The sequence below is a fragment of the Molossus molossus genome, unplaced genomic scaffold (assembly GCF_014108415.1).
Source record: "Molossus molossus isolate mMolMol1 unplaced genomic scaffold, mMolMol1.p scaffold_m16_p_3, whole genome shotgun sequence".
Classification (NCBI taxonomy): Eukaryota; Metazoa; Chordata; class Mammalia; order Chiroptera; family Molossidae; genus Molossus; species Molossus molossus.
The window spans coordinates 30,307,200-30,332,253 of NW_023425366.1; the positions used below are offsets into that span (position 1 = coordinate 30,307,200).

At 39.7% G+C, this 25,054-nt stretch overlaps 1 protein-coding gene across 4 annotated transcripts in view; it reads left to right on the forward strand.

Annotated features, from left to right (window-relative positions):
* The window catches only part of CTNND2 (catenin delta 2), an 858,429-nt gene that overhangs the window by 391,223 nt on the left and 442,152 nt on the right, over window positions 1-25,054 (forward strand). The window lies entirely within an intron of this gene.

Consider the following 25,054-nt stretch of genomic DNA (forward strand, 5'->3'; position numbering starts at 1 on the left):
GATAGAGAAGGTGCATTATATTTTGGAGTTAGTTTACAGAAACATGTCCAAGATGTCTGTCACAATGACGACCTCTTACTGAATCGACATTGGACGTAATACTGGGAGTCTAAAGGGAGTTTTCAGTGTTCTGCATCTAAGTCCCTAACTCACAGCATGGGAGTAGCATGTGGGAGAAGAAAGGTCGATGATCAGTTCCTTAAAATGAAAGCACAGGAGACAGAAACTTAATGTGGTCTGTGCTTTTGCTGGTGGAAATCTTAAATCAGGAAGAGGTAATTACCCTGCTAAAGTGGCTTAGAGTGGTGTTCGTGAATTCAGATTCCCATTTTGTCTACCCCTCTGGTGTTGAGTGTGGTAGAAGATCCTCCTGGATTGTGTAAGTGCCATGATTGTTAAACTTGTTATGACAGTGGCGAGACTTTAAGTGAGGTAGACATTGCACCTAGAGTTTCCATCTGACATCTCCTAACCTTAGATCTAATCATGCGTGCACATTTTTACGTTCAGATTTAAGCTTAGCAGATCGACTGTGTTAAACAGTTCCAAGTTCACAATTAATTGCCCTGGTGATGACTAGCATTATTTTCAGGGAGCAGGGGGGCTCAAAGACCAGTGCAGATTTCAAAGGACTGTGAGATAAAATGCATAATTAGCATAGGCCAATGGTTAGTTCAGCTCCTCAAGGGGGACAGTGCATGTATATACCTTTGGAAGGAAATCAAGCAGCAGCAATATGCTTGATTTAAGATCCTTACAAGAAAACCTTTCTCTCTGGTTAAAATAAATGAACAGATGTGCCTGGTATGATGTGTTTTGACAAAGTGCTCCGAAGATATGGTGCTTAAAAGACTGAAAAGCCACCGTTCCAACAATTTCCATCCTCTAAGAGCCACAGTGCCAGATTTCACAGGACTCACACAGGAAATGAAAGCAGCTTATGAAAGTGCAAGGGACATGGGCAATTTCAGAGCCACAGGTAAAATGCAGGGTTTTACATTCAATCAACTGTGTTACAAAAACTTTTTGTAAAATAAATATCAAATTCAGAGGTCCCCCAAGCACAGCAAAGGCAGTGGGCCCATGACAAAATGGCTACAAGTTGATGAAATAGGGTGGGAGACATTTAAAATATTTTAGTCTTCTATGAAATAGAAGGAAAAATAGATGCACATACAGTTATGTATCTCTCCATCCATGCATGGGAAAGAGAAAGTCTAGTTGAGAGTCTAGTGAAAGCAGATAATGCAAAAATAATTCTAATGGACTTGTGAACAACAGACAAGTTAATTTTTACCAAAGTCACATTGTTTTTTGGATGGAATGAATGTGAGCTAAAACTTTATCACCCCTAACTGGTGGATTTAGAGTAACATCTCAATAGTTGGCATCAATGATATGTATTTGCTTGATCTTAAATCCCTAAAAATTAGCACAAGAACACAAGAATTAATTGCCAGTGATTCACCATTTATACAGTGTTTTCTTCTTTGTCTGTACCCAGATGTGCTGAGGAAAAGTGACAGCCATGGCCAATGAGAAGAACTTTCTCACAGTGCATTGTCGCAATAGTGGGAGTATCAAGATAGGCCACGTGCATTCAACTCATAAACATTATTCCTTGGGCTGAGTTGCCTACTCTGGGCAAGATGACCCTCGAACAGTTCAGTTGTTAGAAAAAAAGTAAAAAGTAAATTAAAAACTTACTTTAGGAAAAATAGGTCCAACAGAGTTGAGAGTTAATAATGGTTTGTGACAGTTAATTATCATAATTGTGGTATAAATCACAACGTGCTAGTAAAACAATGAAACATAAAAGATTTGCTTCTAAAGCTATGAGAGTGAATTCATAAAATAGTCATTCAGCATGGTCTCATTCTTCCTGACATTCAACTTATTCCAGTCAAGGCAGAAAAAAGTGACTGAGGGCTGATTTTTTCCTTCATCACATAGTTTTAAATGTTAAAATGAGACCCTTATATAAAAAGAGGGAAGTTTCCTCTCAGGCCCTTCAACATTAACTACGACTCAGTCCATGCCTGTACAATATTATAACTTGGAAGGAAAAGGCAAGCACAGAAATACCTAATAACACACGTCTTACTTCAACAGTACGCCATTGTGTACTATGATTTTTAACTATAAAGAGTGTGAAAACCTTACTTTTATATGGTACTTTATATTTTTAATGTGTTTTGGCCTCTACATCAATTTAATTTTAATAACAATCGTGTGTTGAGTAGATATTTCTTGCTCTACCCAGAAATAACACCTTCTGGGAATATCCCCATTACTGGGTAGGAAATGAATGTTATTATTTACAGAAAAAGGAACTTGTGGGAAGCTGTTACGGGAAAGATCACTGGGTGTGTGGAGTTCTTACCCATGCAAGTGGTGTGGCATCGACACATTCGTGTGCAGCTTTGCCTCTGACCACCAATGGGATCACTGGGAGGTTTCCTTACACCGCTGAGCCCTCCATTGCCTCACATAAAAAACATAAGTAATAATATTTCTCTTGCATTATTATTGAGAAGTTTGAGTGAATTTGCATGTAACTCACGTAGCACATTGCCTGGCACCTAGTAAATTGTCCAAGTAATAACTCTTATTGGCAATTATAGATGAGTACAGAATGGTCAAGTGGGAATTTAAAGACATTAAAAAATTCTGAAAGTCATTAATAATGTAAAACTATTGATAGAGTTACAAGTCCTTAAGTGGATTTTCTAAGTTAATTAGTTTTCCAAATCATCTGGTTTGAGTCCGGTCAGGCTTAACAACTGGAAGGAATCTATTTCTTTGCTCTATGTGAATACAGAACATAAGCTTCCCAAAGAAGCCCTGAATCTGAATATAGAAGGCAGAAGAATGTAAAGGTTTCACTGTGCCAGCCTCCACTTTCCGATATCATTTGACTGTGTACCATTGCACTACTCACTAATTCACTATTATATTTTTGTGTCTCAAGTTCTAAGCTTGTCTCACTAGCATTGGAGATTTTAACACATCAAAGTTTGGACATTCCTTCTTTCTTGATTGGAGTTTACTTTTTTATATGTATAGCTTCCCTAAATTACTTGAGAACAAGAGTCTAACCAAGTATTTTACACACCAAAATTAGGCACATGATAAATCCTATTGGACACAAACTAATTCGAAAGGAATGTACTGGAATTTTTTTATACCATTTATTGTTCACATTCAGGTTCCAAGGTGGATAGAAGGCAGTAAGAATTAGCCATTCAGCCCTGGTCAGTTTGGCTCAGCGGTTGGAGCGTCGACCTGTGGTACAGAGAGACCTGGGTTCGGTTCACGCTAAGGGCACGTACCTAGGTTGCAGTTTGTCCCTGGCCCTGGTTGGTCATGCGGGTGGCAGCCACTCGATGTGTCCCTTTCACATCGATGTTTCTCTCTCTCTCTCTTCCTCTCTCTCCCTCCCATTCTATCTGAACAAAAAATGGAAAAATGTCCTCGGGTGAGGATAAAAAAAAAGAATTAGCCATTCACCATTACTTGAGTGTCTGGAATCCTGAATTTAATTTCTGGCAGTACGGCTTCCTGAGAAAGCTGTGACAAGTCATTGGACCTCTTGGTCTTACTAGACCAAAAAAATGAAAACGATTCTACATCATCAATTCTACATCCTTTCGATTTCTGTGGATATTTAGACAGCTCACAGGCTATACATGTGAAACGAAGCTTGTAAGCCAGATTGTTTTGTTTGCAGTGTCAAGATAGGGTGGCAGTAATACCTGAGACTTGCTTGATATATAACCTCTACTTTAAAGCCTTTCCATAGAAGTTGTGTTGGAGGTTTGGAAAATGCTCCCCGTGGTGGCAGCATGACTTTGCTGGTCACACTTCAGCTTTGCTAAGCAAATCCAACAAGATGTCACAGGAGTGTGTCTCTAACATGCAGAGCCAGTGAGGGGCAGGTGTACACAGTGGCGGCACAGTAGACTCTTCAAGAGCACCATGGAAGTTAATTTGTAATAATAAGGACAAGAGCTGAGAAACAGACATAGGCTACTTGGGGAATTAATGGTACCTAAACTACAGAGTTTGGTTTAAGTGTATATAATGACTTCAAGACCAAGAAATTGTAGTTATTATGGTCTTCAAAAATGCTTTAAAATAAAAAGATAATTTTTCTCATCCAACATTCCCAATAATGCTTCAAGCAAAACCATAACTTTTTTTTATTAATTTATTTTTGTTACAGATGTTTCTTCATTTTTCCCCCATTGACACCCTCCACCCCATCCCCCCACCACGTCCCCAGCTTTGTTGTCCATGTCCATTGGTTATGTGTACATGCACATAAGTTCTGTGGTTTATCTTTTCCCTCCCTCCCCCCCCCTCTTCTGAGGGTTGTCTGTCTGTACCCTACTTCCATGTCTCTGGGTCTACTCTGTTCCTCAGAGTGTTATGTTCATTATATTTCACAAATAAGTGAGATCATGTGATATTTGTCTTTCTCTGCTTGGCTTGTTTCACTTAGGGTAATACTCTCCAGGTCCCTCCATGTCATCTCAAAGGATAAGAGATCTTTCTTTCTTATAGCTGCATAGTACTCCATTGTGTATATGTACCATAGTTTTTTTTTTATCCATTCGTCTACTGATAGACACTTGGGCTGTTTCCAGATCTTAGCTAATGTAAATAGTGCTGCTATGAACATGGGGGTACATATATTCTTTCTGATTGGTGTTTCAGGCTTCTTAGGATATATTCCTAGAAGTGGGATCACTGGGTCAATGGCAATTCAATTTTTAATTTCTTGAGGTAACATCATAGTGTTTTCCATAGTGGTTGCACCAGTTTGTGTACTAGAGTCCCTTTTTCTCCACACCCTCGCCAACAATTGTTTGATGATTTGTTAATTTCCAAAATACATAGAGTACTCATACAACTCAACAAAAGGAAGACAAAGAACCCAATTAATAAATGGGCAGAGGAGCTAAATAGACACCTCTCCAAACAGGACATACAAATGACCAAGAGACATATGAAGAAATGCTCAACATCACTAATCATAAGACAGATGCAAATTAAAACAACAATGAGGTATCACCTCACACCTGTCAGAATGGCCGCCATCAACAAATCATCAAACCATGACTTTTGAGCAGATGCATGCCTGGGCCACTTTTGTCTTGGTGCTGTCTCTCTGAATAGTCTTCCAAGAAAACCTCTAGACCCCATTTCTGTCTTTTGAAAGCTGTCCAAAGTTTAAGGCCAAGGTTAAATTCTACTTCCTCCAAGGTACTTTTTGACGCTCATGTCTTGACCAAGTTCTGTCTTAGTCAGTTTGGGCTGCTGTAACAAAAATGCCACAGATTGATTGGGTGGCTTATAAACAACAGAAATCTATTTCTGACAGTTCTATAAGTTACAAGTCCAAAATCGGGGTGCCAGCATGGTCAGATTATGGCAAGGGCCCTCTTCAGGGTTCTCTGCTGATACTGGCAGAGAGCAGAGAGAGAAAGCAAACTCTCTATAACTCTTATGAGGGCACTAATCCCCATCTGTGAGGATTTCCACCCTCATGTCTTCATCTGATCCTAATGACCTCCCAATGGCCCACCATCATTGATGGGTGGGGGAGTAAGGCAAGTTTTTCCCTTTTTTTGTATTATAATATTTAAGTGATTTTATATTCTCCTTGAATAGATTGGAAGAGGCTTTTGCTTATTTGGGGGAGAGGAGAAAAGACACAATACCTTCCCCAATACATGGAATAGGAGTTAATAATTATTAATAGAATTCTTAAATAACAATCATCTAAATTAATAATTGAAGTCTTAATTGTACATATGATGTTGGATTTTTTTTCTAATTTCACATAGCCGGAATGCAAAAATCTGCAGTTAGTAAGGTTGAGTATTTTTCTCCATGTAAACTAAATGATCACTTACAAATATCTCTCATTTGTGACCCTCTGCTCCAAACATTATAGATGCTATTTTTAAGGCTCTGGTTTGCTGCTTATCAAGAAAGAAAAGGCCTTTTAATTCCAGCCAGACTTGATCATATGCTCATGCAGGAACTTAAAAATATAGGAGAGAGTGGGGTATATTCAGACTTGTTTACTAGGACTGGTGTGACTTCTTTGCACTCTGAGAGTTGTGCTCAGTGTCCCTATTGGAATAGTAGTGGGTTCTACAGACGCTCATTAAATACTCTGGTCTCAGACCTTGCCCTGCTATTTCCGATCCTGCTTTGCTAATTTTCTTCTCTGCTCCTCACTTCATCCCAGGTATCCTCGCAGTACTTTGTGCAGGTACCTGCTGCGTCCTTTCCTTAGTGCTCCAGGACAGGTTTTCAACTGTCCCCTTACAGGAACATTTTCTGGGCTTGGTGACAGAGCCATGTCCCCCTGTAGTTGGGCATGCCAGTGAATTCTTCTCCTCAGCAGCAAGAGCAAATCTGCTTGGGCTCTCTCCCTACTGGCGAAGCTGCACCATCCAGAACTTCATATCCTCTTCTGAGCTGAGTGGATGCCCTTGGGATGCCAGGTGTTACTTATGTCTTTATTACTTGGTAGAGGGAAAGCATATTACTTTCAATAAACCACATGGATAGTGAATGCCAGGATTGGGCTAGAAGATGCTACAGTCACTGTTGCCTCTTATTGATTTTGCATTTGCTTTTCTCTTCCTTTCTCTCCATTGGCCTGCCTAGGTTGAGTGACATAAAATTTTTGAGAATGTAATTGTCATTCGTCCTCATTAAGTCTGGTATTCAAGGATCTGGGTATAAAATGAATCCCATTACTTTAGCTCTTGAGGTCTGGCAATTCCTTTTCTATTTTCGGCAGAAGAATTTGACCTGCCACTAAATTTTGAATACAGGCAACACTGCTAAAGTTTAATCAGTAAGGGCTTCTCATCATAGATAAGGCTAGGACACATTTTGTTTTATTCATTTTACTCTCTGTGCTGAACCGATGTCACTTAATTGCTGGTCGGGGTAACACTTTCATACTATGCATCTTTCCAAATTAGGAAATATACTATAATATAAAAATCAATAGCAGCCCTAACAATCTGTAAGAACTTTTTAGAAAGTGTAACAATACAAGATCTCAAATGTATTAGCAGCAGAACTGTAACATTCTTAGAAATTATTTCAACCAAAAATGCTTGGAATCTAAATGCAGAAACATAGAAATGATAAAAGTATAATCAGTTGAGAGACTTTATATATACACTAAGCATAGTAAAATGTAAGCCCTTCCAAAATACACTTAAAGATTGAATAAAATTTCAGTTAAAAGCAAATCATTAGGAATGAATCAAGAATATAGGAAGAAACACTAATCTAAAGTTTATCTGGAAAAATTAATGGGTGAAATTTTTTTAAAATTAAGAAATAAGTAACGAAAGGTAAATTTTTCCTCCAGTTATAAAAGCAAAAACTAAAATAATAGACTCACATGGGACTGGTGCTAAGCACACAATTCAAAGCGATGGCAAAGCACGAGAGAATGCTATTGAAAGATATTGCTGGTTAGGTCCGCTGTAAAGTAAGAATTAACATATTCATAAGGGTTCTGTGAAGTTCAGTGTTTTTCAGCAATCATATAGATTTAATGAGAATCTACCCTAAAACAAATCGGGATGAATAAGTCTTCATAGAAAGTGAGAGAGAGTCTCACAAAGACATCATTTGCTTCCTCAGCACAAACCTTTACATTTCCCTCCCTTTTTTATTGAATTTATTGGGATTACATTGGCTAACAATATTTTATAGGTCTCAGGTGCACAATTCTCTAACACATCATCTGTGCACTGTGTTGTGTGTTCACCACCCCAAGTTAAGTCCCCGTCCGTCATCATTTATTCCCCCTGTACCCTCCTTCACTTCCTTCTACCCTTCCCCACCTACCCCCTGGCAATCTGTTCTCTGTCCATGAGTTTTTCTCTTTTTTGCTCAATCCCCTTACCCCTCTAAGCTCCCCCAACCCCTAGCACATGCCTTCAAAAGCAAGAAATTAAGCAATTTTGGGGAATATCTTTTGATATTATAATGTTATCCCCTGAAAATAAATTAAAGGCTGAGTTGTTCCATGTCTGGTAACAGGAAGGACAAATGGATTTGCCAGCCCACATTATGGACAAATGGAATCAGACAAAGATTTATTCTTCTTAACAATTTTAATACTTAAATAGTAGCAAATTCCAGTACCTTCTGGCTTTTCTTTGGGAACTATGTTAAATTGTACCTAGTTTCTATTGTTCTTGACTGTGTAATATTTCTCTTGGGCCTTGGTAACTCCTACTTTGAAATTAAGTCTTTACAACAACAGGAAGTTCCCATATCAATTTTTATCAGAATGATTTTGGCACAGTATTTAATGGACCACCTTCAGGCCTTTATAGAATTATCTGTTTGAGCTTTTGAAAGTCATAGTCAATATGTGTCTGTCAGATAGAGAGGGACACACAAATTGGTAGCATACACTCCTGATTGGTTTAACATTTACTGTAGGTAAATACCTTTATCTAAAACAATATTTTCCCCCTGAATTTTGATGTTTACAGATATTGATAATATCACTAACTATGCTTTAAAGATAGCAGGAAACAGTGCATTCTGAGTATAACCAGTCCTTGCTTCTTGTTAAAGAAAAAAGGAAAAAACTTTATTTTCATAGAAAACATTTAAATGTATTCAATTTTATTTCTTAAACTATAAAATATATATTAACATGGCATAAAAACAAAATAAAGAACTAAACTAAAAGTTAGAAAATACTTTAAAATTATAGACTTTGTATTAATAGCTAGAATATAAGAATTCAGAGACTAAGAAATCTGGGTTGAAGCCCAGGAGGTTTTTTGAAGAAGGCAAATCTCATTTATTAGGGATATAAGTATCTATTGCATCAGAATGTTATGAGCATTAAATGAGTTAAAGAATCCAAGTGGTTAGCATAGAGTTTCATAAAATATGTCAGCCCACAGTACCAAAGAATTATTATTTTTATGCTTTTGTTCAGATAAAGACCATAAATTTCCTGTTACTCATGGAGAAGGTTCCATCTCTGCTGTCATAAAGCCACTAAATAAGCTAAGGCTTTGCGATAACTTGTTCTCTATTTTATCATTCAGGAGTTAGCAGATATGAATTAGTGACCATTAAAGTAGACACCTCATAGTCCTCACCTTTTTTCTCCCCCTTGTCCTAGAAGGGAATATAGCATAATAGTAGAATACAGGACTTTCTCTAGACATCCTGTGTTCAAATACCTACCCTCCAGCTTACTTAATAGTTGTGCAATTTTGAACAAGCTTCAATTATTTGTCTATAAAATGAAAGTAATAATCTTGGCTGTTTCCCAGGGCTACATTGAAGATGTTCAATAAATATTAGTTAACCCTGTTGTTTTATTTTGCCCTGTAAGCAGAGGAAACCATGGTTCTGATGGGCTCTGCAATGTGCCAGTGGTCATGCAGTAGTAAAGATTTTACCTTGATGTCTGAGATCAAAATCCTTGCTCTATTCTTCATGATTTTCTAGCTCTCCTGGGTTCAGTGTTACAGGAGACATGAACATGCAGTGAATTAGACAAATTAAAATGGGTAATTGGGAAGAATCCACAGAGAGATTGGATTTAGAAAGACAAGTAAAGGATGGATAAAGGGATGGGGGAAACATAAGCCCATTGAACTATGACTTATGTAATTATGGTTTGTATTAGGATCTGCACTGAGTATAATGAATATTCATGAGTGATTAGACAAATAACCCAACAAACAGACATGGGTTCTTAAGGGACTTTAGTGTTCTTGGCATCATAAATCACAGGCTTAAAGAAGAGTAGTTTAGCCCTGGCCAGTTTGGTTCAGTGGTTGGAGCGTCGGCCTGCAGACTAGAGAGTCCCAGATTCGGTTCCCGTTAGGGGCACATACCAAAAAAAAAAAAAAAAAAAAGGAAGAAGAAGAGGAGTTTAGTGCATGGTGTTGAAAATTGGCATTACATGGAGAAAAATTAGTTTTATTTCAGTATCAAATTGTATAATTTTATAATCTAGAACAGTATATTGGTGACTATGAGAAAGAAAAATATTTCTTAAATAAAAAACCTAAAGACCAAAACATAAGCAGAGAATTTGATGTATTTGACTACATCAAAATAAAAAATTACTAGTTTAAGTAAGGACATCATGAAGTTGAAAGTTGGGACAAGGTAACCACAATATAAAAAAATGACAAAGGATTCATAGATACAGGGTACACAAAGGAGGGCAAAAACAAAATGCAGAATAAAAATGGACAAAGGATATGATTAGGCAGTTCACAGTAAAGCAAATGCTAAGACCTGTCAACGTAAGATAGACCTTGCTAATTATAATGGTTAATTTTATGTGTCACCTTGACTGGCCATCAGGTGAAGGAACCCTGACTAATGTGCTAATAATCAAAAATGCAAATTAAAACAATAAGGATATAATACTATGTAACCATCAATGTGGAGATTATTTGAAAGTCAAACAATGTTAAACCCTGGCTGGGATGTGGGCAAAGAGTCACTCACATTACATGTAAACAGGTGCAGCCATTCTGGACCCAGATTGTAGCTAGCCTAGTACCTAGCATTTTCACCCGTGGGTATATACAAGGGAGAAATTATACAACAGGACATAAAGAAACTCATTTCCGGTATCTTCTCCAGCACTTAAAGACACAGGAACTAGAAGCATCTCAGTCTCTATCATTTAAGTCATGGATAAAAGAAAATGTGGTTGATGTACCCACAGGGCTATTAGGCAAAAATCAGCAGTAATGAACTGGATTATTTCCCCAATACACAATGTTGTTTAAAAAGATATTTTTAAAAGTATTGTAACATGGCCCTGGCTGGTTTGGCTCTGCGATTAGAGAGTCAGCCTGTGGACCATAGAGTTCTGGATTCAGTTCCCACTAAGGGCACGTACCTCGGTTGTGGTTTGTCCCCAGCCCGGTTGGGGTTGTGTGGGTGGTGGCCACTCAATGAGTTTCTCACACATCAATGTTTCTCTCTCTCTTCCCCCCTTCTCCCTCCCCCTCTATCTAAAGATGAATGTCGGGGTGTCTTCAGGTGAGGATAAAAAAAAAGTATTGTAACATGTATGTGTTTTTAAAATTATACATGCTAAAATACCACATTTTCTCTAATAGACATAGTGAGGATAAATAGGACCGTTACATATTTAATATGTTAGAGAAGTTGTGCTGGGATAAGTGTGGAGATAGAGGATGAAGGGAAAAAATAAAATAAAATGAACAACAGAGGGAGCTTGAAGAAAGCCTTCTTAACCATGGGCCGTGAACCAATGTTGACCAGTAGAAGTCGGTGCTCCAGAAGTCCTGAAAGGGGGAAACCTGACAAACACCACCTCAGCCAGGTGATAAGGTCATCATCAACAGTGAAGTCATATTGATAGCACATGCCTTGTTATGATATAATGGAATTGTCACTTTACCTATGTGGCCTTCCTCCCCAAATGCATAATCACAATCTTACCATAGGAAAACAATCAGACAAATCCCAGTAATGGGACATTCCACAAAACATGCCAGTACTCATCAATACAGCCAAGGTCATCAAAAAACAGGAAAAGTCAGAGAAACTGTTACAGCCACGAGGAGCCTGAGGAGACATGGCAACTAAATGTAAAGTGGAATCCTAGTGGGTGGATTCCTGGGACCAAAAATGCCATTAGATAAAAACCAAGGCAATCTGGATTCCTAGGGAGAATCAGAAAAAATGGCGGCGGAGTGAACGGAGCTACACAGACCGTCTCCCAGAACCAAACTGGAATTACAACTATAACACAGACAAATCGACGGGAAAAACCAACAGAAAAGCAGCTTGCGAGGACCTTACAACGAGGGACACCGACTCCATCCTGGTAGGCTTGCGAAGGCGCGAGACGGGGCTGGGAGCCCACGGTCGGCAGCTCGGCAGCGGCCTCAGCTGGGAGCGGCGCCCTCGGGTCACACTCCCAGGCGGCCCCACAGCGCAGCCGGGACAGAGGCTGAAACAGCCACAGCCACTCACCTTGGGCTCCGACAGAGGGAGGGCGGACTGGACTGGAACTGTGTCGGGACACTCGGGGTTTGGAGGGCGCTCAGAGCTTTGGCTGAGTGCAGCCACTCAGGACGGTAGCCACATTGCTCCTTCCCAGGGCTCTGGGGAGAGGCAGCAGCCCCTCCCTCGGAGATCCAACCCCACCCTGTGGGCCATTGAAGTGTTAATTGAGGCTCACTAACGACCAGCATCTGCCCCACCCTCGTGAAAGCCCCTTGGCTGAGCACCAGAGGGAGTTTTTCAATCAACTGACAACCCAAAACTCATCAATTAACCTAGACTGCTAGCCTCCAGGCAAAAAGCTAGAGGATAACAGTACGTTTCCTGGGCTGGCAACTTTAACCAGGAAAGTAAGACTTGACAGTGGTGTTCAACGCGGGTCCTCCCTCGCTCATCTAAACACAGGAGAGGGAGCCACAAACAGCAGAACACCAACACCCACAGGGAGAACTTGACAGGCTCCAAAGCCCACAGTGATAGCTAAAATGGTGAAACACAGAAACAGAAGCCAAATGAAAGAGCAAGACACCTCCACCGAAGATGAGATCAATGTGGAGCAATTAGGCATGTTAACAGAGCTAGAATTCAGAGCCATGATCTTGAGGAAGCTGAACAGCATGAGTAAGGACATAGAGACACTGAAAATAAGCCAAATGGAAATTAAAAACCAACAAGAAGAGATAAAAAATGACATATCCGAAATGAAAAACACATTGGAAGGTTTAAAAAGCAGAGTAGGGGAAGCTGAGGACCGGATCAGTGAATTAGAAGACAGGGTAGAAAAAATCAACCAATCAGAAAAACAAAAGGAAAAAACTATTAAAAAACAGGAAGACAGCTTAAGAGAACTATGGGACAACTGGAAACGTAATAATATTCGCATCATAGGAGTCCCCGAAGAAGAAGAAAAGGAGCAAGGGATAGAGAATATATTCAAAAAAATAGTGAGAGAAAACTTCCCTAATTTGGTGAAGGAAGAAGGCATTCAAGTTCAAGAAGCACAGAGAGTCCCAAGTAAGAAGAACCCAAACAGGCCCACACCAAGACACATAGTAATTAAAATGCCACAAATTAAAGACAAAGAGAGAATCCTAAAAGCAGCAAGAGATAAGCAACAGGTTACCTACAAAGGGAACCCCATAAGGCTTTCAGCTGACTTCTCACAAGAAACACTACAGGCCAGAAGAGAATGGCATGAAGTAATCAAAGTCATGAAAAACAAGAATCTGAATCCAAGACTACTCTACCCAGCAAGGCTATCATTCAAAATAGAAGATCAAATAAAGAGCTTCCCAGACAAAAAAAAGCTAAGGGAATACATTAGCACCAAACCAGCACTGCAAGAAATGCTAAAAGGACTGCTGTAAATAGCAGTAGAAATGGGAAGAAAAATAGAACACACTAAACAAAAATGGCAATAAATAAGTACATATCAATAATCACCTTAAACGTAAATGGATTGAATGCTCCCATAAAGAGACACAGAGTAGCTGATTGGATAAGAAAGCATGACTCATCTATATGTTGTTTACAAGAGACCCACCTCTCAACAAAAGACTCACATAGGTTGAAAGTGAAGGGATGGAAAAAAATTTTCCAAGCAAATGGAAAGCAAAAAAAAGCTGGGGTAGCAATTCTCATATCTGATAAAATAGATTTCAAAATGAAGACCATAACTAGAGACAAAGACGGCCACTACATAATATTGAAAGGATCTATCCAACAGGACGATATAACCTTGATAAACATATATGCACCCAATATAGGAGCACCAAAATATATTAAAAATCTTCTGGAGGACTTCCAAGGAGAAATCGACAACAATACAATCATAGCAGGGGACTTCAACACCCCATTGACAGCACTGGATAGATCCTCTAGGCAAAAAATTAGCAAGGAAACAGAGACTCTAAATGAAGCACTAGACCAAATGGATTTAATAGATATCTACAGAGAATTACACCCCAAAACTACAGAATACACATTCTTCTCAAGTGCACATGGGACATTCTCAAAGATAGACCACATGATAGGACACAAACTAAATCTCTACAAGTTCAAGAAGATTGAAATCATATCAAGCATCTTCTCAGATCACAATGGCATGAAACTAGAAATCAATTGCACAAAGAACATGCAAAGACATTTCAACACATGGAGGCTAAATAGCATGTTATTAAACAATGAATGGGTCACCGAGGAGATCAAGGAAGAAATTAAAAACTTCCTGGAAACCAATGAAAATGAACACACAACAACACAAAATCTATGGGATGCAGCGAAAGCAGTTCTGAGAGGGAAGTTCATAGCACTACAGGCCTACCTCAAAAAACAAGAAAAATTTCTAATTGACTGTCTAACCTCACAACTTAAAGAATTAGAAAGCAAACAAAAAGAAAACCCCAGAGCAAGTAGAAGGAAGGAAATAATAAAGATCCGAGCAGAAATAAATGACATAGAGACCAAAAAAACAATTCAAAGGATCAATGAAACAAAGAGCTGGTTTTTCGAAAAGATAAACAAGATAGATGGACCCTTAGCTAGACTCACCAAGAAACAAAGAGAGAGAACCCAAATACACAAAATCAGAAATGAAAGAGGAGAAGTAACAACCAACACCACGGAAATAGAAAAGATCGTTAACAACTACTATGAACAACTATATGGCAACAAATTCGACAATCTCAGCGAAATGGACAAATTTCTAGAAACACACAGTCTCCCAAAACTATTCCCGGAAGAGATAGAAAACTTGAACAGACCAATAACAACTAAGGAAATTGAAGAGGTAATCAAGACTCTCCCAGCAAACAAAAGCCCAGGCCCAGATGGTTTCACGGGGGAGTTTTACCGAACATTCAAAAAAGAACTAACACCCATTCTCCTCAAACTATTTCAAAAAATTCAAGAAGAAGGAAGACTTCCAAACACGTTCTATGAGGCCAGCATAATTCTAATTCCAAAACCAGAAAAAGACACTACGAAGAAAGAAAACTACAGGCCAATATCCCTGATGAACATAGACGCCAAAATCCTGAACAAAATACTAGCAAATCGGATCCAGAAATACATCAAAAAAATTATTCACCATGACCAAGTGGGATTCATTCCAGGGATGCAAGGCTGGTACAATATTCGCAAATCAATAAACGTGATACACCACATAAACAAAATGAAGAATAAAAACCACATGATCATATCAATAGATGCTGAAAAAGCATTCGACAAAATCCAGCATCCATTTCTGATAAAAACGCTCAGCAATGTAGGAATAGAGGGATCATATCTCAACATAATAAAGGCCATATATGAAAGACCTACAGCCAACATCATACTCAATGGACAGAAACTAAAAACATTTCCATTAAGAACAGGAACAAGACAGGGATGTCCACTTTCGCCACTCTTATTTAACATTGTACTGGAAGTCTTAGCCACAGCAATCAGACATGAAGAAAAAATAATAGGGATCCAAATTGGAAAGGAGGAAGTGAAACTGTCATTATTTGCAGATGACATGATATTGTACATAGAAAACCCTAAAGACTCCATCAAAAATCTATTAGACTTAATAATTGAATTTGGCAAAGTAGCAGGATACAAAATTAACGTCAAGAAATCGACGGCATTCTTGTACATCAATGATGAACTCACAGAAAGAGAAACTGAAAAAACAATCCCATTTACCATCGCTCCAAAAAAATTACGATACCTAGGAATAAACTTAACCAAAGAAGTAAAAGACCTATTTGCAGAAAACTACAGGTCATTGAAAAAAGAAATAGAGGAAGATATAAAGAAGTGGAAGAACATACCCTGTTCATGGATTGGAAGAATTAACATAATTAAAATGTCCATACTACCCAAAGCAATCTATAGATTCAATGCAATCCCCATCAAAATACCAACGACATATTTCATAGAACTAGAACAAATACTTCAAAAGTTCATATGGAACCAAAAAAGACCCCGAATAGCCACAGCAATCTTGAAAAAGAAGAACAAAGTTGTAGGGATCACAATACCCGATATCAGGTTATACTACAAAGCGACTGTAACCAAAACAGCCTGGTACTGGCACAAGAACAGGCATATAGACCAGTGGAACAGAACTGAAAACCCAGAAATGGACCCAAGGCAATACGCTCAATTAATATTTGACAAAGGTGGCAAGAGCATACAGTGGAGTAAAGACAGCCTCTTTAATAAATGGTGTTGGGAAAATTGGACAGCTACATGCAAAAAAATGAAACTAGACCATCAACTTACACCATACACAAAAATAAACTCAAAATGGATAAAAGACTTAAATGTGACCCATGAATCCATAAAAATTCTAGAAGAAAATGTAGGCAACAAAATTTCGGACATCATACGGAGCAGAATTTTCACTGATACATCACCTAAGGCAACAGAAATAAAGGAGAAAATGAACACATGGGACTACATCAAACTAAAAAGCTTCTGCACAGCAAAAGAAACAATCATCAAAATGGAAAGGCAACCCACTGTATGGGAGAACATCATTGCCAATGATGTATCAGATAAGGGGTTAATTTCCAGTATATACAGAGTGCTCATACAACTCCACAAAAGGAAGACAAAGAACCCAATTAAAAAATGGGCAGAGGAGCTGAATAGACACCTCTCCAAACAGGACATACAAATGGCCAAGAGACATATGAAGAAATGCTCAACATCACTAATCATCAGAGAGATGCAAATTAAAACAACTATGAGGTATCACCTCACACCTGTCAGAATGGCCGCCATCAACAAATCATCAAACAACAAGTGTTGGCGAGGGTGTGGAGAAAAGGGGACTCTAATACACTGCTGGTGGGAATGCAGACTGGTGCAGCCGCTATGGAAAACAATATGGTGCTACCTCAAAAAATTAAAAATTGAACTTCCATTCGACCCAGTGATCCCACTGCTGGGAATATACCCTAAGAAGCCTGAAACACCAATCAGGAAGAATATATGTACCCCCATGTTCATAGCAGCACTATTTACAATAGCTAAGATCTGGAAACAGCCCAAGTGTCCACCAGTAGACGAATGGATCAAAAAGCTGTGGTACATATACACAATGGAATACTATGCAGCGGTAAGAAAGAAAGATCTCTTATCCTTTGAGACGACATGGAGGGACCTGGAAAGTATTATCCTAAGTGAAAGAAGCCAAGCAGAAAAAGACAAATACCACATGATCTCACTTATATACGGAATATAATGAACATAACAGTCTGAGGAATACAGTAGACCCAGACACATGGAAGTAGGGCACAGACTGACATCCCTCAGAAGAGGGGATAGGGGGTGGGGGGGTGGGAAGAGATAAACCACAGAACTTATATGTATGTATGCATGACCAATGGACATGGACAACTAAGCTGGGGACAGGGTGGAGGGGGGGTGGGGTGGGGGGTGCCAATGGGGTAAAAAGGTAAAATATCTGTAACAAAAAAATAAATAAATAAATAAAATTAAAAAAAATAAATAAATAAAATAAAAAATAAAAAAAAAAAAAAAAAAAAAAAAAAAAAAAAAAAAACCAAGGCAATCTGAACAAATAACATAGAATTTCTATGTGCTGTACAGAATGTTTTGGTAGTCTTTGGGAGCCTCTGAAGAATGAAGTTATAAAATACTACTTCTAGAAGCCCCGTGAAGGCTCTTATGCACAAGGAACAGCATGTCGGGGACTTGAAGGAGCTGGAGGAGACAAGGCTGTTGCCTGAGCCACAACAGTGAGAATGAACAAGAGGCACAAGGCCAGTGGACAAAGCATTGGAGTTAATGGCAGTTGATCCCTGATTGAACAGGGTGAGGTGGTGAGAGGAGGGAAAAGACGACTGTGGTGGTTTTCAACTTGAAAATGAAATGTTGGGAAAAGTTTACAAAAGAAAGGAACGCTGTCTGATTAAGTATTTAAAACACTAAGAAAAAAAATCTGTGGGAAAATCCTGAGTGGAAATCTAAGAAGGTAGAGAATTTTCCAAGGAAGTGGCCTTAAATGCGTGACTGTGGGTTTTCTGGTCTTACCCAGACAACACTCCGAGGCTGCCATTTGTCAGCCACTGTGGTGTGATCATTTCTGTCCATAACGAGCAGTGCCAGTTGACTGACTGCTTCTGTGAACATGAATCCAGGTTTCAGTGCCCTGTTGCTCCAATAAATGCAGCAGCTTTACACCTCCCTGGCTGGAAGTGAGTTCAGAGGATCCTGAGTTTAGTGTGCTGCCTTCAACATTGACTTATTCAACTTCTAACAACATGGCTGACTGAGCTGATGTTGGCTGGTCTTCCTTCTGTATATGAGAGACTGTTAGAAATCATCACTAAAATATAACCCAAAATATTTAATACATAGCTTATCTTCAGGGGGACAAATGGGAAATCTCCAGGCACAAGAAATGGAGAAACTAAAAGTGCAATTTAAAGAGGACCAGATGCTAAAGGCCTACTATTAGAGACGCAGTGTTTAAAACCCCCCACCTTTGGGAAGTGATTAGGTCATGAGGGTGGAGCCCTCATGAATCGGATTAGTGCCCTTATAAATACGGCCCCATGTGAGGACACAGCAAGAAGCCAGCCCTCTAGAAGCCAGGAAGAGGGCCCTCACCAGAATCTAATCATGCTAGCACCCTGATCTGGGACTTCCAGCCTCCAGAGCTGTGAGAAATAAAGCTCTGTTGTTTATAAGCCACCCACTGTATGGTATTTTGTTATAGCAGCTGAGCAGGCTTAGGTACCACCCACACAGAAAGACACTATTTTAGGCTGGATGAGGAAGGAGCTGGAGGAGGGTGTGGCACAGCGCCTGAGGACTGAAAGGGCAGCCCTGGCTGTGGAGGAGCCAGGAACTCCTGGGCAGTGGTTTGGAATCAACAGAGCAGTTTGTCCACTCTGTGCCTTGGGTGAGGGAAATGTTTTTTCTAAGAAACTCCGACATCTTTGAAGGTAGGGTCTGAAATACACCCTGTAGGTTGTGCAGAAACTTGAGCTGAAAAGATTAAACTGAACACTTGTCTAAACTGAAAATCCCAGCATAGGCAAATGCTATATTTCTGTGGAGGGCCCTTCCACACAGCAGATTACACAATACTTCTACAGAAAAGAAGAGACAACTCCACAGAAAATGAGCTCAGAGTTAAAAATGTCGAGTAACAAAAGGAAAGAGTCACCACCTTCAACAAACAGAATGATTGGCAATCCAGGAATTTGCATTGCTAGAGCAAGCTGAAAGAAACAATAATTATAAGAGACTATATAGATTTTGAAAAAGAACCAAATAGAATTTCTAGCAATCAAAAAATATAGTCACTAAGATTAAAGCCTCATGGGAACATTCGAGTGACCAAGTATGTTCAAACACTCCTTGGACATTTCAGGATAGTGGTTAAGAGCCTGACAAATGTCTTGAATACTATGTCTAGAGGGTGATCTGAAAACTTGCTGTTTTGTTGATGGGTCATCACTTCCTGTGGTTTACCCCACATTTTTATTTTTTTATTGTTGAAACTATAGCAGATGTCCTCCTTTTTTCCCCATTGACTCTCTCCTTTCTGTTCCCACACCCCTCCTGTCGATTGGTTGTGCATATCAGCATATAAGTTATTTGGTTTATCCCTTTCCACCCTCCATGACTCTGACTATATTTGTCCATTGCTAGAAATTCTATTCGGTCCTTTTTCAAAATCTATAGTCTCTTATAATTGTTTATTTCAGTCTGTTGCCTACTTCCATGATTCTGGATCTCTTTTGGTCGACAGCTTATTTTGTTCATTATGTTCCACAAATAAGTGAGATCATGTGGTACTTGTCTTTCTCTGACTGGCTTATTTTACTTAGCATAATACTCTCCAGGTCCCTCCATGTCATCTCAAAGGGTAAGAGATCGCTCTTTCTTACAGCTGCATAGTATTCCATTGTATAAATGTACCATAGCTTTTTTATCCATTCATCTACTGATGGGTACTTGCGCTGTTTCCAGATCTTAGCTATTTTAAATTCTCCCCACATTTTTATACAGTGAGTTTGTTTTGTTTGACAACTACCTTATAATCCCCCTTTTTACACCAAAAGTGTCATTGTGGATTTATTATTCATCTTAATGGTTTCTTCTTTTACGATGACACCATGAAAAAAATCACATTTCTCCTCTCCCTTTAATCTTCATTGACCAGAAGACCTGATTGATACTTAGGGACTCTGATTTCAAAGTATTATATTGCCTATCATATTGCTCTGATTCCCTGTTCATGGGCTGGGGACACCTTGACTCCAGGATATCTGGCACCCTGGAAATATCTCAACAGAACAGTCTTCTGTCAATGTGCCATGAGTCTCCTTCTTCCTGCTGTCTTCACCATTTCTTGGTGTAGATTTGAGTGATGATTCCAGCTTGGCATTTTACAGTAAGACATTTTTAACGCTCTAATTTGAATTAACAAAAGAAGAAACTTATAAATACTTTAGTTAAAAGAGGAAGGCTAGCACAGTATCACTGAGAGTTAACACATTATTTTATCCTATACTTTTTATAAACTAAATTTAAAGGCAGAACATTTTTCTTATTTATCACTCTACCCCATAAAAGTATTGTGTATATATTAGCTACTTAAAGACACTTATTACAAGTTTTAAGTACTGCCCTGGCCAGTCTTGCTCAGTGGTTAGAACATTGGCCCATGGACCAATGAGTCTCAGGTTTGATTCCGGTCAAGGGCAGTCCGTCCCAGGCCCTGATTGGGGTTGTGTGGGAGACAACCAATCGATGTGTCCCTCTCACGTTGATGAGATACTGATGAGGTGACAGTATTTCCAAGCCCCTCTCTCCCACTCTATCAAAAGGTAAATAGAAAAATATCCTCAGGTGAAGATTTAAAAAATTTAAGTACTTCTGCATATCTAAAAAAAAAAAAACAGGAATGTTAGTCACCTAATACAACTAATTAGTCAGAATTCACTGGGACTAAATCCCCAGCAACTACTGCTTCAGTAACATGAGAATTTTTGGAAGCGCAGAGATACTCCCTAGGAGCTCTAACACGTTTTCTTTATTTCAAAAGTCTAGTCAAAATGTACTTGTTTGTGTTCCTACTTGTTTATTTTTATACATACATTCACAGATGGAGACACAATCTCGATTATATTTCAAAGCCGGAACATGTGACAGATTATTTACCATCGTAAATATTCTGAGGAGGGTCCAGCAGCAGCCTGCCTTAGAGAGCAGGAACTACACCGCTGAAACTCAGCCCAGGACCCTCACAAATGTCACGACCCTCCTCAGCCCTGGCCATGCACTAGGACACGGACCCAGCAATGGAGGAGAGGGGCATCTCAGGGCCGGACCATTGCAAATAAAACCAGGACAAGAGGAACTACGCAGGAAGAGGAAGATGGGAGCGAAGGAGGAAGAGGCAGGGACAGGCAAGTCCGGGAGGCGAGCTCTCGCACCCTCCTGATGGGGCCCACAGCCTGCGCTGGCTCCACGGGCACCTCCTGCCCATCTGAGCTCTGTCAAGGACTTGGCTTCTGCCTGTGCTCTTATATGGCTTTAGGGAGAAACCCGTGAGCAGTACCACCCTTGGGCCTGGGCATCTGGGCCTGTCCTGGGTTCTGTGCCTAGACCGTGTCTAGCCTCCTCTCCCTTCCAGACCACACTCAGCATACCTGGTACCCTGGAAAGATTGGCACGGCACAGATTCCTTTCATTGTTAATTCTACCCATATAGCATCTCTGCTGCAGTACATGTGTGTGCGGAAACCCGACCATCACGTGGAACATCATTTCCCTCAAAAATGAGCCTGTCCCAAGGAACTAATAAGATGGTAGTGGGGAGGGCACATTGATGAGAAGGCACCTGTCACTGTTGTATAGACACTTTGCAGAATCAGCACTAACAGGGGCTTGGAAATACTGTCACCTCATCAGTATCTCAGGAGTCTGGGGATAGGTATGTTCTTCAACAAGTAATGTCTTGATAGTCGTTTTTAGAGGCATGATTTTTTTTAAGTGCTTCTAATCAGACTGGAAGAGGGTAGCTGGCAGTATTTAACACATCGGAAAAGGAAGAGAAAGGAGATCCAATGTTCTTATTCTTCTTAGTATTTTTTACACTTAAATCTGTAGACTTTTCTCTAAATGTGATGTGTCATAATCTAGTGCTGATCTGATTGTAGAATTTGGAAGACACTAGCTAGTTCGTTTGTCGAGTTTTTTCAGTTACTCTCCAGAGACAATGGAATTGAAGGAATTCATTAGGAAACTGACAGTTGAGGGCCAGGACACTGATAAAAAGGCTAGAACTCAATGGAAACATGTAGCTCATTCAAATGAGGTGAGTGGCTCTGGGACAAAACAGTCTTTTTAAAAAAATCGTTTTAGCCCAGCCGGTGTGACAGTGGTTGAGCATTGACCCATGCACCAAGAGGTTGCCAGTTCGATTCCTGGTCAGAGTACATGCCTAAGTTTTGGACCAAATCCCCAGTGAGAGGCATGCAGGAGGCATCCAATCGATGTTCTCTCTCACTGATGTTTCTATCTCTCTCCCTCTCCCTTCCTCTTTCTCTCTAAAGTCAATAAATAAAGAAAATAAAACTTTAAAAAAAAATGGTTTTATTGCTGTGTCCAGTTTGGCGCAGCAGTTAGAGTGTCAGCCTGTGGACCAAAGAGTCGTGGGTTGGATTCCAATCAAGGGTACGTACCTCAGTTGCGGTTCAGTCCCTGGCCCTGGTTGAGCCTGGGAGGCAGCCAATCAATCTCTCTCTCTCTCTCTCTCTCTCTCTCTCTCTCTCTCTCTCTCTCTCATCTCCTTCCCTCCCACTCTGTCTGAAAATAATTGGAAAAATATTCTCGGGTGAGGATTTTTAAAAATTGTTTTATCATTTTAAATTAGAAATGACAAAACTCCATGGTCGATTTGTAGCCCTCGTCTGTTCACGTAAAGCCTAAGAAAGGTTATCCCCAAGTGGCCGTCTGCACTGTGGACCGAAGCCGACCCCGACGTCGATGGCACTGCGCTGTGAGCAGCCACCACATGCCGAGGCACCACATTTTCATAATGAAATTCTGAGAAATAACAACAAACTCCAGATGGATTTGGTCATCTTCTCCAACAGCATTTTTGGAGAGGCGAAACCAGACCAGCCTGCTAAATTTATTTAATCATCTTAATTGGGTTTAATATTTTCAGGCTCTGAACCATTTTGAAGGAGAAGCAGATGTTGTGTGATCACTATGAGTTTTTCAGGAGCTGCTGCTGAAATCATTGCTGATCAGAAACTCACAAAGGTGATCTTCCCTTGAGTCAGTTCGGTGAAAATAAAGGGGACTGGAAAACTGTCTCACTTTTGTTTGCCTGCTTAATCCTCTCACTTCAAAATTGGGACACGGGTCATGTGAGGTTGCCCAGGTGCATAGGTGCTTATGATTCAAATTGTTCCCACTGCTAAAGCAGGCACATCCATCCACAGTGATGCAGAGCGACCCATTAGCTACACTCACTTTGTCAAAGTAGCCACATGAGTGGAAGAGAATGAGAACAAAGAACAATCCAGCTTTACTTTGTACTATTTCAAGAAAAACTCTGAATGACTATGGGTAGTGAATGACCATTTTTCCAGACCAATTTAATACAAGCTAAATGGGAAAAGTTATGCAGATTAATAACACTGTGAACAGTAACTATGTGAGATTATAATAATCTTTAACATAATTATTAAAGAAAAATATGTTCTGTGGAAGGCAAATAGTTACAATGATTATGAAGTCTAAAAAATATATTTTTGGGGTGAGAAGAGAGAAATAGCCTTTCAGCTAGGGATAACAAAGCATGCAAGGAGAGGTCGTTTAGGGGTCTCTACCTGTACTCAAGGTAACTAAAGAAGGTAAATACTTCTTTCATGTTGTTATAAATTCTTAGCAAATATGGTTAGAATGACTGAACACCTCCATCAGAGCCATGATTGAATGTGCCTAGGATTTTTGTTACAAAGGTATCTGAGTGGATCTCGGCACTTGTTATCTCTTGGACCCCGTCTTCTGTCCGATAGCCAGTGCTGTCACCTTGCTTTCATAATCTAGGCAGGATCAAGTGTATTTCACCCCCTCCTCGCTTGCCGGGTCCTCTGCCCTTGTGAACCGAAATAGTTGCCATGGCCCCATCACTGGCCTTTTCAGGTTGCGTTCTCCAACAGTCTATTCTCAACAGGAGTCAGCGTGACCCTTCGGAGCACGTGGAACATCACACAATTCCTGTGGCCCTTCAGGATTCTCAGGTTAACTTCAAAGTTGCTGCAGTGACTGAGCTCATCTTCTGAAGCTCTGCCCCTCCCAGGGCGCAGGCACACTGCCTTGAAGTGCTCTCTGCCCTCCCCTCCAGACATCGGAGGTGCTCTTCCAGCTGCCTGGGACGCTCTGCTCACATTTGCTCACCTGCTTGCTCTCATCGCCTGCTCAGAGACCCCTAGTACTGTATTTAGAACTGAACCTTGACACTGTGTATTTCTGGTTTTGTTTTTATCACCTCACATACTATATATTTATATACTTATTTATGTTGTTTATTATCTTTCTTAAGTATAAGTAAAGGAATTTTTTAATGGGCTAACTGTTGGATTTTTCCATGCCTATAGAGGCCTACACATGTTGTAGGGAATCAATAAATATCTGATGAATTAATGAAAATCCAAAATATTTGCAGCTTATTTTCTCAATCACTTACTTATATAATCTCAAAAGTGATTTTAATTGTCACCACTAGTTAACAAAAGTTAACTGAAAATCATTAATTAAAGTTGCTTCGAAACTAATATTAATTTTGGCAATTTCTGTAGAGCTTGCCTCATCAATCAGTTGAGAATGGGAAAGAAAATGGGAACTCTGTCTCTCATTTACCTATAAAATCGTATTTATAAGGAACACTTTCCTGGGAGCCAAAGCATAGCTAGACCTGTAACTC